Consider the following 15,547-nt stretch of genomic DNA (forward strand, 5'->3'; position numbering starts at 1 on the left):
TCTTTCTTTTAGTAGAAGTTCAGTACAAGATAAGCATATTATCAATGAGTCAATATTCCTTATTTTGCTAGCTGCCATTACTATTAGCAAACCTTGGCCAGTCAGTGTCTTCATGAACTTCTTTCCATTCCTCTGATGATGCCACTTATATGTACCTTGACCTAATCAGTTGATTTGTACCAGAACATACCAAGATAATTTCTATTTAAGATCAAATATTTTTAAAAATTGAAGTGTGGTTGATTTACAATGTTGTGTTAGTTTCAGATGTATAATACAGTGATTCAGTTATGTTTTTATATACATATATATATCTTTTTTCAGATTCTTTTCACTTATAAATTGTTGCAAAATATTGAATTTAGTGCTCTGTGCTATATAGTAGGTCCATAGGGTCAAATAATTTTTAAAATAAAAATGCCATCTTCATAGCTCTTACTGCAGAGGTACTGATTTAGCTGGCATTGTAAGAGTAGCTTGGTCAGTAGCCTCATGAGATGTGAAGCCTCCCAGGATGAGGCGGAATTGTCTTTAGCTCCATGTTGGAGGAGCGTTAGGTCCTCCTGTTTGTAGCTCCAAAAATATCATTGGATAGTTTACCTGTGTATTGATCTGGATTCCCTGCTGGATAATAAGCCTTTAGAAGGCAAGGATCCTATATATCTTATTTGCATTTGTATTCCCAGTGCCTAAGCAGCAGAATGACAGGCTCATTTAGAGCCTGAAAGATATCCAACAAACATTTGTTGACTAGTGCAGTGAAGGGGATGTGAGTAAGTGTTAAGTGTATGTGTAAATTTCTAACCAGGTTTAAGCAAGCCTGTTGGTTCTTCAAAGTCCATGTAATGTCGAGTGGATACTCACATAACTTCTGTTATAAGATGCTGATGCCCATGTTATACCTTAAGATGACCGTGTGTGTGTGTGTGTGTGTGTGACTTGTGGTAGTCACTGTGCAGAAGAAAGAGGTTGATCCTAATCACTGTCCGATATGAAACAGCTGTTGCCTGAGCTATTTGGTGCTCAAGGCAATTCTTCATTTCTTTGGCCTGCATGGATGCTTCCAAAACGCCTCTCTCACAGCATGTGTGTTCTGGCATTCCCTGCGAACTCCGGGAAATCTGGAGCCAAAGATCTATTAGTGCCTGAAGTGTGGAGTGTGTGACATTGATCATCCCCTCTTTGAGCTGGCACTGCTCTGAAGCAGCCTGAGAACCAGGGCAATGAGCCCACTGCCAAATCCATCTGGTTTTGATCCCATTTCGCTTAATGAGTCAAAACATTTTTTTTAGAGACTTTTTTTTTTTTTTTCACCTATTCCAGAAGTCCAGTGAGTACTCTGACTATAATTAGGATGGATCAGAAAAGTGTTCCATGTAGTCATGGTAGAGACATTCATGAATACACATAAAGTGTTATCACATGTTTAATAGGTGCTCACAAGTGCTTCCAATGTGATGGAGTTGATGGCAGATTCTACTGAAGTTTTTGATTTCCAGCTACACTAAACCCTAAGCTGTGACCTTTAAGTAGTATTCAAAACTAGATTTGGATACTTGGTTGTAGTTCTATTAATAAATGACCCCTTAATGACCTTTGCTTTTTAATTTCTCAGTGAATGATTGGCAATCTCTATATATCTCTACAAACTGATTTTGAGAAAATGAAAATGCTTCCACTGTTGTTTCCTTGGAAGCTGATTAATGGAAAATAGCACAGAGGGGCTAAGGAATATAATATGTGGAACATCTACTAATTGTTCAATTCAGTCACTCAGTTGTGTCCGACTCTTTGCGACCCCGTGAATCGCAGTACGCCAGGCTTCCTTGTCCATCACCAACTCCCAGAGTTCACCCAAACTCATGTGCATCAAGTTGGTGATGCCATCTAGCCATCTCATCCTCTGTCGTCCCCTTCTCCTCCTGCCCCCAATCCCTCCCAGCATCAGGGTCTTTTCCAGTGAGTCAACTCTTCACATGAGGTGGCCAAAGTACTGGAGTTTCAGCTTTAGCATCAGTCCTTCCAATGAACACCCAGGACTGGTCTCCTTTAGGATGGACTGGTTAGATCTCCTTACAGTCTAAGGGACTCTCAAGAGTCTTCTCCAGCACCACAGTTCAAAAGCATCGATTCTTTGGCACTCAGCTTGCTTTCTAGTCCAACTCTCACATCCATACATGACCACTGGGAAAACCATAGCCTTGACTAGACGGACCTTTGTTGACAAAGTAACATCTCTGCTTTTTACTATGTTATCTAGGTTGGTTTTAACTTTCCTTCCAAGGAGTAAGCGTCTTTTCATTTCATGGCTGCAATCACCATCTGCAGTGATTTTGGAGCCCCCCAAAATGAAGTCTGACACTGTATCCATTGTTTCTCCATCTATTTCCCGTGAAGTGATGGGACCAGATGCCATGATCTTCGTTTTCTGAATGTTGCGCTTTAAGCCAACTTTTCCCTCTCCTCTTTCACTTTCATCACTAATTATTAGGCACTATGTTAAGCCATGCATTATCTAAAGTCTCGCAAGAGAGGCAGATTGTTAGTTGTGTTCTACAGAAAAGAAAACTCAGGCTCAGAGAGTTTTCCAGCTCCTGGCATGGATAGTAATGACAGAACCAGGATTTGAGATCTTTCTGACTCTAACCAAGGCTTGCAAACTCCTTCCACTTCTGTGCTGGGCTACATCTTCTTTTTCAGTGACATTAGGAGAAGTCCGAGTTTCTTGGAGGACTGATGGTCTCCCAAGTGCTCTGGTTGTGTGGAAATGGTTCTGAATCTTTTCCTTAATTCTTGACTCCCTTGAGCAAGTCAGTTTTCTCTGTGTCTCAGATTGCCTCGTTAAACTCATCTCATCCTGCTCCTTTGGAAGACTGTTCTATTGTCATGAAGAACTTTGATCTTTCAGAAGAAAGGTGACATTGAAAGTGCCCAACCTCACTCTTAGGTAATAATGAAAATGACACCTTTGTCATTTACATCCTGTAGCAATCAAATGATTTTCCAGTTCTTCCAAAGCTGGTCTCAAGTGGCAGTGTCCTCACAGAGGCATCCTGTGGATAAAAAGAAAAGCATGCCAGGGAGTGGTGGCAGCCAGGTAATTCAGCCCTGGTTGCTTGTATGGGTCTGCAGTGAAGTGTTTGACGACTGGCTTTTGATCCTGTATGACCAAAGCCACAAAGACATGATTCATTTTAGAAATCGCCCCAGAAAAGAAATGACATCTGAGGGGCCTAACATGCTATGATATGGAGAGCCCAAGAAAATGAACACACACACACACACACACACACACACACACACACACACACACACACACATATGACAGTAAATATGAAAAGATAGCTAGTATTAACACAGTTTAAATGTTAGATTGTTAGCTTCTGGATGAACTTTGGCTTTCTTTTCTTTTTATTGTGAAAATGGTAACCATTCCATATCTACCCAGAGACTCGTTTCTAACAATACCACATTCTTTGACAGGAGATGATGGAAGGAGATGATGGTTTCCGTGAGTGGGAGGGGCAGCAGCAAGAAGGTGACAGAGGATGGACTGTTTCTGGAAAAGAGATGAGGGCATGACTGCTTTGCTGAGCCAACAATGAACTGCCCAAAATGACCATAAACGTATTATTGGTGTTCCTGGACAGTTTCCAAAATAAAATTGTTGTGTGATTAGATAGAATTTAGCAGTGACACTGTGTGTTTACAATATGAGGATCCCAAACTACAGTTACCCAGGCCTTAGGTTTATGGTGCTGCTGCTGCTGCTACTCAGTCGCTTCAGTCTTGTCCGACTCTGTGTGACCCCATGGACGGCAGCCTACCAGGCTCCCCTGTCCCTGGGATTCTCCAGGCAAGAACACTGGAGTGGGTTGCCATTTCCTTTTCCAATGCATGAAAGTGAAAAGTCAAAGTGAAGTTGCTCAGTCGTGTCTGACTAGTAGTGACCCCATGGACTGCAGCTTACCAGGCTCCTCTGTCCATGGGATTTTCCAGGCAAGAGTGCTGGAGTGAGGTGCCATTGCCTTCTCCGTGGGTTTATGCTACCCAAGCCATTTAGTTCCTGGCTTTTAAATGAAGACTTTTAAAACTTTGAACAAGTGCTTTTGCCTTGTTTAAAAGAAAAAAAGAATCACAATAGCTGGAACCCCAGTTTCCTCAAATCTACCTTTTGCATCTGAATTTATTTTCTTACAAGCATATTATACTAGAAGAGGTTTCATGGCATCTGCCATAAAATCAAGAGTTTGTGGCTTTTCTAATCGTTTTTTCCCCTACAGAAATTTTAATCATCCAGATCTAAAGATTCAGGTAACTCTCATCTTTGCAAAAGGAATGTTTTTCAAGTGTTGTTTGGCTTCCAGTTTTATTTTCTTGAAACTGGAGTAAATTTCACATCTTCCTAGGTTTGTTCCCATGTCTTCAGCCCTGAAATAAACACCCCATCCATGAGGGAATACTTGCACTCTTAAAGAGGCAGCTTCTGTGGCGGGAGAGGGTGGGTGATGATACCTTGAATCTGTGTGTCCATATGATGGCCATAGTGCAGAATGATGATCTGTGCTTAAAAGAAAATGGGAGTCTAATAAGCACATCATACTTAATAAACTCTGTATCTGCTCATACTTAATAAACTCTCTGTATCTGCTTGGGAAGGAATCCAAGTATAGAAGCTAAAGTAAAAAAATCAAAGTCTGGTTTTCTTGCTGCAGGATCTGGTCAAATTATTTAACACATTGGATCCTCAGTTAAATGGTGAGAATAAAAATTAACTGCTGACTATATTGCCACAAGGTCCACATGAGACTCCTGTGTGAAAACATAAGGTAAACCAAGAAATAGCAGGCACATTATTAATGACTTGAAAGACTCACATATGTTGATACAGAAAAGCTGATGGTTGGTCCTTTGAGTTAAAGAAGTTACAATGTGCATTTGCAAAAGAAAATTTATTTGGGAATATGAGTGGGTTGACAGTGTTACCTCCCCTCTTTTCCTTCCCTTCAGTCAAAAGGTCATATTTCATCATGACATTGGGAGGGAGTCTAAAGCTTAGTATAATGCATTTGCTCATGGTTATCTGAAAACTAATGCTATAGTTTTATGTCAATGTGTTCAAGTGATGTTGGTGACCAAGGGTGTCATCTGGTTTTAGAGTTTTGTGTATCATGTGACTTTCAAAAGTTAATAAAACCTTAACTACTTACTAAGCTGCTAGGGAACAGCTGTGACAAGTGTTGTTGACATCAAATACACTGGGAAATACGGTTTTCAGTAGAAAGCGTCTTAATTAGGAGTGAGGCCAGGTTCTGTTCTCTAGTTTGCCTTGGTTTCTGCTGGTCAGCTTTACAGCCTAGAGCTTCATGATTGGCTGCACAGGAGTCGGATTCCTGTTCTGGGAGGTGGTTAATATCATTGGCAAGTCTCTGTAGATAAACAATAAGTGAAAGTGTTAGTCCTTCAGTTGTGTCCAACTCTTTGTGACCTCATGGACGGTAGCTTGCCAGGCTCCTCTGCCCATGGATTCTGCAGGCAAGAATACTGGAGTGGGTTGCCATTCTCTACTCCAGAGGATTGTCTTGTCCCAGGGATTGAACCCAGGTCTCCTGCATTGCAGGCAGATTCTTTACCTGCTGAGCTACAAGGGTCGAGTGCCAAATCCACTGGGGGACAAACAGCAGATCATGGTTTCTCAACGATCCTTTGTCTTCTCATGTTGACTTAGTTTTAGGCAGGGGAAAAATACAACTCCTGATGCAAAGTGAAAAAGTATGTCAAGGTGTTTGAGATATTTTACCTAAAACAAATAATGGTATGAAATGTGAGGAAAAATAAGAGCTGGTGAGAAAACAATGAAAGAAATAATCATTTACAAATAGCTGTTTACCTCACTTGAAAATGATCCTAATCAAGAATTTGCATTTCATTAAAGCTTTTCTGTTGGTGATAATATCCCTACCCCTATTTCTCAAAAGGCAATTATCACATAAAATGGCTTATAATAGAAGTGTTACTGCTTTCTTGGCATTCAGCATGTAAGATTTTTATTGGTATACTTGTCTTTTTTTTTTAAAAGCACCTGCAGTTATATTTACATTCTGACAAAATATAGTAGAGGTGGCACTTAAATCTCCCAGTTTCTGTCTCTAATCCTAAGCAATTTAACTGTCTTTTCAGCTCTGCCTATTTTCTGTAACAATTTCAAGTGCAATTAAGGCACAGAAATATCATTTATAAAGTTTCCACAAAGACAATGTATTTTGGGTTTTGGTGCTAGATAACATCACAATTACAAGCTTTATAATTAGTTTGGCAGTTCTAGAATTAGCTCAGAATCAGAACCTCAGAAGTGAGGCTATAAGCCCTTAGCTTTGAATATTGGTGGCGGGGGGAGTTCTGATTTTTTGTGTGAGGAGGGAAGAAAGGGGCTGAGGTGCTGACATTTGTCTTCAGTAGTGCTGAGCAATGGGTCGGTCGGATGGGTCACTGGTGGTAGTGCAGTGAATTCGCTGACGGATGACAGGTTGTGAAAACCGGGAAGATTGCAAACACCACAAACATTCTCTTCATGGTTCTAGATGAAAACAGAACTCTTTATTCTACTGAGACTGATGAACTTACCTTAGATCTCTACTAAGAAAAGGTAGTGAAATATATATTCATGCATGCGTGTGTGCTAAGTTGCAATAGTCATGTCCCACTCTTTGCGACCCCATGGACTGTAGCCTGCCAGGCTCCTCTGCTCATGGTACTCTCCAGGCAAGGATACTGGAGTGGGTTGCCATGCCACCCAGGGATCCAACCTGCATCTCTTATGTTTTTTGCCTTGGCAAGTCGGTTCTTTACCACTAGTGCCTCCTGGGAAGCCCTGAAGTATATATGGATACTCACATTTTATATTTGCCAACTTAAAGTGAAAGTACATGAGAGTTGTGAGTTATGTTTTATTTGGGGCAACATGAGGACTATAGCTGGAGTAGGAAATGGCAACTCACTCCAGTATTCTTGCCTGGGAAATCCCATGGACACAGGAGGCTGGCGACTACAGTCCATGGGGTCGCGAAGAGTTGAACACAACTGAGTGACTGAATACTATGCAAGAGAACTGTAACTCTGGAGACAGCATCTCAGACAGCTCAGAGAAACTGCTGTCTCCTGGGCTATAGTTCTCATTCTGCCCCAAATAAAGCTTAACTCACAACGTGCTTTCACTTTAAGTTGGCAAATGTAAAATTAGGCTATCTCATATACCCTAGGAGAAGGCAATAGCACCCCACTCCAGTACTCTTGCCTGGAAAATCCCATGGACGGAGGGGCCTGCTAGGCTGCAGTCCATGGGGTGACACGACTGAGCAACTTCACTTTCACTCTTCACTTTCATTCGTTGGAGAAGGAAATGGCAACCCACTGAGGTGTTCTTGCCTGGAGAATCCCAGGGATGGGGGAGCCTGGTGGGTTTCTGTCCATGGGGTCCCACAGAGTCAGACATGACTGAAGCAACTTAGCAGCAGCAGCAGCAGCAGCAGCAGCAGCAGCAGCAGCAGCAGCACATGCCCTAATGTGGTGTATTTTTTGAAGCTGGTACATTCATCCAATGATCAGGCATCCACTCAGCATCTTCACAGGGCCTGTGAAGGGTGTGGGGTTTCCTCCTATTGACAGGCTAAATGTTTAGCCTGCCACAGCTTCATGGATGCTGTCTGATTGCAGACACAGAGTAAGGACCTGTCAGAAACAAGGACTTCATTATACATGGCACAGCATGCAGGCTGAGCTTCAGGTCCAAGTCAGTTTTCCTCTGCCCCACGTTCCCTGGGCCCACATGGCGGGGTGGGGGAGGGTTCAGGTGGACACCGTGCATGTGGCTTTGTGTTATGGCTGAAAATGTGAGCTTGGGGAATCTATGACTTTCAAAATGAACGTGCTCTTGTCCTGGAGGAGGTGTTATTTCAGTCCTCAGGGTTGCCTGCTGTGAATACCACCCTGGGGAACAGTCTGGGTACAGAGCAAAGAGCAGCCAGAACATCTCAGTCTTGGCATACAGTATGATTGTCAGGGGTGCTCAGGACCCATGGTAGGCTACCTCTTCCAACACGAAGGAACTCGAGACAAACTGTCTTCCAAACCATATGTGTCTGTTGTAACATGCATAAACTCTATGCACATGAATTTGTAGTTTCACAGCATTATTATTCCCTCTTTTGAGCAAACGAGGAATTTGAGGCTGTGTTTAACTAAGAAGCAAAAATCACAACACAGGACTTTTAATTTGTAGTCTAATGTTGTTACCATTAGCCTGTTTTGCATTATTGCTAAAGGATTGTCAGGCTGTGTTGGCACAGTGTTGTGGTGAGGGCTTTTCCATTTTTTTTATTTACTACCATGTACATTTCAGGAAATTAACTCTCCTTTGCTGATCTATTGCTGTATTTTGATTCTGTTGGTCTAGTGTGTTTCTACATCTTCCTCACCCACTCCCCACCCCCCACCTTTAGCTTAGATATATCTCTTTATTTTTGAAGACCCATAGCTTTCACAGTTTTAGGAAATAGGGGCAAAACCATCAAATTGTCTGTTACCATAGAACTGTAGAGTTGTAGGGAGAAAATGTACATCAGACACAATTTAGTCTAACTACCCTACCTCCATTTTATGAATAAGGAAGCAGAGGTCCAGAGAGTCTCAGTGAACTTCCACCCAAGGTCAAAGGTCTTAGTGATTAAAGAGAAGACAGCTCAAGGTTTTTGTGTAAAAAATCCAGTGTTTTTGTCATTGCACTATGTTTTGTCCAGTGGGGGAAAAAAGCACAATGTTAGAATTGTGAGTTAAGTTCTGTTTGGGGCAAAGTGAGGACTGTAGCCCAGGAGACAGCATCTCAGTTCTGAGAAAGCACCCCAAAGAGGCAGGGCAAGGTCAGGGTTATGATTTTAGTGAAGGAAGGTTATGTGTGGTAAAGCACACGTTTTGGCAGAGGCTTGCTGCTAGTCATAAGGAGCAGGTGTCACCATCAATGATTTTAGTCCTTTTCTATTATAGATACGAAGCAATGCAAGAATTGGTCTGATAAAAATCCTGAGGATCTGTTCTGCCAGTTTTTCCTGCAGCACAGAGTGCTTCATTCCTGATCTCCACCCTGAACTTTCAGCTGCTGTCAAAGGTCCGCTGCTGTAGGGGCTTATGATTTAATCTTTATAGCGGTAGATGTGTACGTAAGTGTTAAGGCACTCCACTGTGTCTGACTCTATGGACTGTAGCCCACCAGGCTCCTCCGTCTACGTCTGGATTTCCCAGACAAGAATACTGGAGTGGGTTGCCACGTCCTCCTTCAGGGGATCTTCCCAACCCAAAGACTGAACCCTCGTCGTTTACATCTCCTGCATTGGGAGGTGGGTTCTTTATCATTAGCGCCACGTGGGAAGCCCTGGTAGAGGTAGATGGCAAGTGCCATCTGCAGTTGGCAACTGCATTCTAAAAGAAAAATAATTCAAGGATATTGGTGGAAGCTTTATTATGTGTTCTAATATTTTGTTTAGTACCAAGAGTGTATATTTCTGTTTTTCAAATATAGGATAATCAATCTAGGTATTGAAATAACAACAGAATTATAAATTCTTTAAATCATGGACTGCAAGCTTAAATGCCCTTCTCAGATCAGCAGGTAACAGAGAAATAGCCAGTGTGATCAATGAGAGAAATGGTAACAACAAACTGGAGAAGGCACACCCATCAGACACTCTGATTCAACATTTTGTGAGCATCCTATGTCCCCCCAATCTATTTCTGCCTATGGACTTGGCCATCCGGCTGCCACTTATAAAACATGATTTGAATAACATGATTTTAAAAGATTTACTATATCCTTAAATGTGATTTTGTTGTATAGGCTTTCAGAGCTCAATAGGGTATTAGTTGTCAGATGCTCTCACCCATCATTATGCTGAAAGAGAAGCAAAGAAGATGCAGTGACTTGCTCAACTCAGTAAAGCTAGTCTGTTATACCACCTGTGGCTAGAATCAAATCTCCAAACTCCCAGGCCTGTGTTCTTTCTACTTCATCTTGAAACGGTTTTTAAAAAAGAATGATTTTGAAAGAAAAAGTAATGGGCAGATCTGTCTTGATATTTAGTAACATTTCTTGTGGAAAACCTCTCTGAAACGGATCAAATATTATTTATTGAGTGTATTACCACATGCCCATGCTAAGTGACACAAGGCATACGAAAGTATATCAGACATCTTTGTTCATTTAGGTCCTCTCTAGTTGGGAAAGTCAAAACTAATATTGGAGAATAATAAAGGCTAGAAAAGTATATGAAAAGTTGGGAAAGAACAGATATTGGTGACTTGAAAGTCTTAATTCTCCATATTCCAACGATTCTCTTTAGTAGCATATTTAAGAAAATCCTCTGTCATAGCCAAAAGAATATAATGATATTTGCTAGAGAATGCCAGTACTAGAATTGTGTGTGTGTGTGTGTGTGTGTGTGTGTGTGTGTGTGTGAGTAAGTGAGAGAGAGACTGAATTATAATCTGTGCTATTCATTCTTCACATTAAATCATGTCCACTGATATCTTAAATATTTCCTTGACTACTATTTTGAAGTTAATGGCAAGTGCTGACATAGATAATAAAAGGTGTGCCAACTACAGTTGTGCTGGGATGGAGAGAGATAGCTACCCTCTGATTGAGGGGTTATAAAAAATGCCAGTTAGAAAGACAACTGTGTCCTTCTACGCCTTTTGACTGATCTTTTGTTTTCACCAGTGGTTAAGTTCTGGTTTCTTACTCTGTGATGCTGTGGTCAGTCCCTCCCTGATAGCTTTATCATGGGAGGGGATCCCTCTCCCATGCCTTTGCGTAACTTGGTTGGCATCCCTAGCAGTTTGGTCACTTCCACCTTTTTCTTTCTTTCCATCTCAGATGCTCAGCCTCAGAACTCTCCCTTGTCAGGTACTTTGAAATCAATCCTAATACGAGAGTCAACAAGCTTTTCTTGCAAAGGGTCAGCTAGTAAATAGTCTTGGCTTAGTGGCTCATATGTCACAAGTACTCATCTCGTTTTGTAGCATGAAAGAAGTCATAGATAATAGGAAAACGAATGGGCTTGATTGTGTCCAATAAAATTTTATTTGCAGAAGCAGGTGAGAGGCTGAATTTGGCCCTGGCCATGATTTGCCAGGGCTTCCCTAGTGGCTCAGCAGTAAAGAATCAGCTTGCAATGCAGGAGACATGGGTTTGGTCTCTTGGTTGGGAAGATCCCCTGGAGGAGGAAATGGCAACTCAGTTGAGGAGTCTTGCCTGGAACATCTCAGGGACAGAAGAGACTGGCAGGCTACGATCCATGGAGTCAAAAAGAGTCGGGCATGACTTAGTGACTAAACAACGGCATGGGTTGCCAACTGCTGCTCTACTCTTAAGGAGTGCTTACTTCAAGGGTTGTCCGATTGAATAGTTCAAAGCTCTTGTTTACATTTCTGTCTTCAGAGTCTAATTCTATTTTTGTTTTATAATGTACATATGTTAGTAGTGTACAATATAAATATAATCTATAGATAAAGAATGGTACATATTGGAACACCTGCTCAGAAATTTTGTACTGACATTAATGGCTGGAAAATTAGAGACTTTTATGCCAGCTTTTCTCATTCTTTACAAAGATTAGGCATTTGGAAATATACCTCTTATGCTTATACATGAGAAAGGCATTCTTAGTGTAAGAAGCAGTGAGTGTGGAGTGGTGAAACAGGGAGAGGATTCTAGATTGTCTGAGGTGCTTATAAATTGTCTCACATTTTTATTGAAACAGCCTCAGTGAACTTATGGTTGACTGTTAGTCTAATTTTCCTTGTAACGGTAGCCATTTACTCTTTGGCTGTCTCAAGAATATTCTGAATTTTTATTTTCTTAACAGGATTGCAGTGACTTCTTAATCTGCATAAGGTATTATTCTCTAATTCTGTTGATGTCTCAGACCATAATTTTTCTAGCTTTTGCCACGCCTCGGCATCTGACAAAAATTTTGATCCACAAAGGGCAACACGTTCCTAATTTTAAATAAAGTATATGCAACATAATTGACCTCAAGCCCTATATATCTCTTTGAAGACCGCCGTTAGAGGTGCTGGCCTATGTTTACACCAATACTTGCCTACCTTTTGGGGAGAAGTTGTGATAGTGAGAAAGTTTTGCATGTATTTTGTGGTCCATTTCTTCCACGTCCTCCCCCATCTGGTTTTAAACCTCTCCTGGGAAGTGTTACTTTTAACCTTAATATGAATTACAATTCATTTATTTTAACTACTTTTTGTTAATTTCATGTTTGGCATAATTTTAGGACTTTAGGGCTATAAGAAAGCTAGGGTCAGATTGTACAAGTGGCTACTATACGTAGCCAAATTAAATAAAAACCTTTAAAATAATGTAACATAAATTAATGCTTTCTAAGTCACCTACTTTTATCTTTCCTATTAAAAAGTTATATGTTTTAAGTCTTTCGTTGTTGTTGCTAAACATTTAATTGTGTGTGCATTTAAAGAGATAGTTGCAGATGTGAGATATAATCCGTTGGGATGGTTTTGCATTTTTATTGTGGTTTTGTCAAGTTAGAGTTTGGGTTAAGTAAGACGGTCCAGATCATGCTAGCATTCTGTCTTGATAGCTTTTCCTGCAGCCACACCCCATTCTGTGGAGGTTGGCCCTCTCTCCACATACCCCCTTTTAGGATTTCTGTAGGTTCCTGATGGAATATTTGAAGAGCAGCTCCTTTGAACTTTTAGCAGTTCTGGCAACATGTCAGCGTTATTGGTCATTTTTGTTTGTGAAGTCCTTGATGGAAAAGTTTTTCTCTTACTTTCTAGCAATTAACTGTAATCTTTCAGATTGCCACATTGTAAGCATAAATTCCTTCTTCCCACAAGGAAAAACTTCTCTTAAAGTGTCAGAGGGAAATAATTTCAGATATTAAAAACTTGTTCAGAGCATGCCTGAACATGTCACTGCTTGAATTTCCATCTGTATTTGCTTATTTCTTTTTTCTGTTTTCTTTTCATGCTTACCGGTGGCTTTCAGTTTTTGTTTGTAATGAAACAAACCAGATATTTAAATTTGAGGAGGCATAAGGGGAGGAAGAAGATAAACCTTGACTTCGTGCTTGATTTGTGACAAATGCTCATTCTAGATGCTTCTCTTGTGAGGGAAGCTTCCTCTTTCATGCATCTTAACATGTTTATCGTTATTTATTTTTGTACTTATTTAATTTTTTGGTTGACTTTTGGGTAGATTATTTTAATAAAAATATTCATGCATTATTTGGGTGATTAAATGCCAAACTTCTATGGGTGTGAATGAAGTCAGTCATGCCTAGTAAGAATATACAGGCAGAAGTAGATCATCAAGTGTGTGTTTACAGAGACTGATGGTAAAAGTTTGTCAATATTTGGAGATATTCATCGATATATTGTTCAGTGTATGATCAGTTTTAATGCATTTTTATTTGCGGCAGATACAACTTATTCTATCTTTGTTTAAATAGATTCACTTTAACACATTAAACTGAAACATGCCTCAAGATATATACATAGAAATTCACTCAATATTTATACTGGATTAGATCAGGTGACCGAATGGGGGCTTTTGGACTTGTTATGTGAGAGCATATGGGCAAGTTGTAAGCTAGAAAAGATGTATGGTGTTTTCAGTTTCTTTTTAATTACAGAATCTTATCTACATCAATAAAAGTTTATATGTAACTTCATAAGAACTGTATGTGGTGAGCAAAAAAATTGTATGCACTCATGCATCTGTAAAACATAAATCAGATTTTGATAAAAAGTAAATTGCTTCTTGATAAAGTTCTGAATGTTAGTGGCACAAAAATTCCCATCTGACTCTAGCCATTTTCTATTCTTGCAGTATCTTTTTCAGAGATTTCAGTGATATAGCCCGACTTTTTTTCTGGCACCCACATATAGCGAATAACTGTGAAGCATTTCAAACCTCAAAGTGACACTAAAACTGTGAAGTATGAAATGGAAGTGCCAGAGCATGTGAGACACATTGCATAGAGCTGCTCAGTAATTCACTGTGTGCATGCTAGAGAAATGACAACACTACTGCAGGATGCAATGTGATTAGCACTACCAAAAATTAATAAAATAAAAGAATCTCCATTTGCAAATAGTCCCTAATGTGTTCAGGTTGCCACCTTCTATGTTGAGCAGCCCTGCCCTAGTAATTCCTCCCTTCTCACCCCACAAGAATCTGCTGTGAGGAATAAAATCACAAACGAATATCCTCCCCATTATGTCGCGATTCAGTTAAGGTCAGTTCAGTCACTCAAGTCGTGTCTGACTCTGTGACCCCATGGACTGCAGCACTCCAGGCTTCCCTGTCTGTCACCAACTCCTAGAGTTTGCTCAAACTCGTGTCCATCAAGTTGGTGATGCCATCCAACCATCTCATCCTCTATCATCCCCTTCTCCTCCTGCCTTCAATCTTACCCAGCACCAGGGTCTTTTCCAATGAGTCAGTTCTTCATATCAGGTGGTCAAAGTATTGAAGTTTCAGCTTCAGCATCAATCCTTCCAATGAATATTCAGGACTGATTTCTTTAAGGATTGACTGGTTGGATCTCCTTGCAGTCCAAGGGACTCCCAATAGCCTTCCTCTAACACCACAGTTCAAAGGTGTCAATTTTTAGTGCTCAGCTTTCTTCATGGTCCAACTGTCACATCCACACATGACTATTTGATAAACCAGAGCCTTGACTAGACAGATCTCTGTCAGCAAAGTAATGACTCTGCTTTTTATTGTGCTTTCTGTGTGGTCATAGCTTTTCTTCCAAGGAGCAAGCATCTTTTAATTTCATGATTGCAGTCACCATCTGCAGTGATTTTGGAGCCCTCCAAAATGAAGTCTCTCATTGTTTCCCCACCTATTTTCCATGAAGTGACAGGACCAGATGCCATGATCTTAAGTTTTTTGAATGTTGAGTTTTTAGGCAGTTTTTTCACTCTCCTCTTTCACCTTCATCAAGAGGCTCTTTAGTTCCTCTTTACTTTCTGCCATAAGGGTGGTGTCATCTGTATATCTGAGGTCATTGATGTTTCTCCCGGCAATGTCAATTCCAGTTTGTGCTTCATCCAGCCCAGTGTTTTGCATGATGTACTCTGTATACAAGTTAAATAAATGGGGTGACAATGTACAGCTTTGATGCACTCCTTTCCCAATTTGGAACTAGTCCGTTGTTCCGTGTACAGTTCCAACTGTTGCTTCTTGACCTGCATACAGATTTCTCAGGAGGCAGGTAAAGTGGTCTGGTATTCCCATCTCTTTAAGAATATTCCACAGTGTGTAGTGATCCATACAGTCAAAGGCTTTAGTGTAGTCCATGAAGCAGAAGTAGATGTTTTTCTGGAATTCTCTTCTTTTTCTAGGATCCAACAGATGTTGGGAATTTGATCTCTGATTCCTTTGCCTTTTCTAAATCCAGCTTGAATATCTGTAAGTTCTTGGTTCATGTACTTTTGAAGCCTTGCTTGGAGA

At 40.6% G+C, this 15,547-nt stretch overlaps 1 protein-coding gene across 1 annotated transcript in view; it reads left to right on the top strand.

Moving 5' to 3' along the window:
• The window catches only part of IQCM (IQ motif containing M), a 420,783-nt gene that overhangs the window by 42,277 nt on the left and 362,959 nt on the right, over window positions 1-15,547 (top strand). The gene's annotated exons all lie outside the window — the stretch shown is intronic.

This window comes from Budorcas taxicolor, chromosome 17 (assembly GCF_023091745.1).
Source record: "Budorcas taxicolor isolate Tak-1 chromosome 17, Takin1.1, whole genome shotgun sequence".
Lineage (NCBI taxonomy): Eukaryota > Metazoa > Chordata > Mammalia > Artiodactyla > Bovidae > Budorcas > Budorcas taxicolor.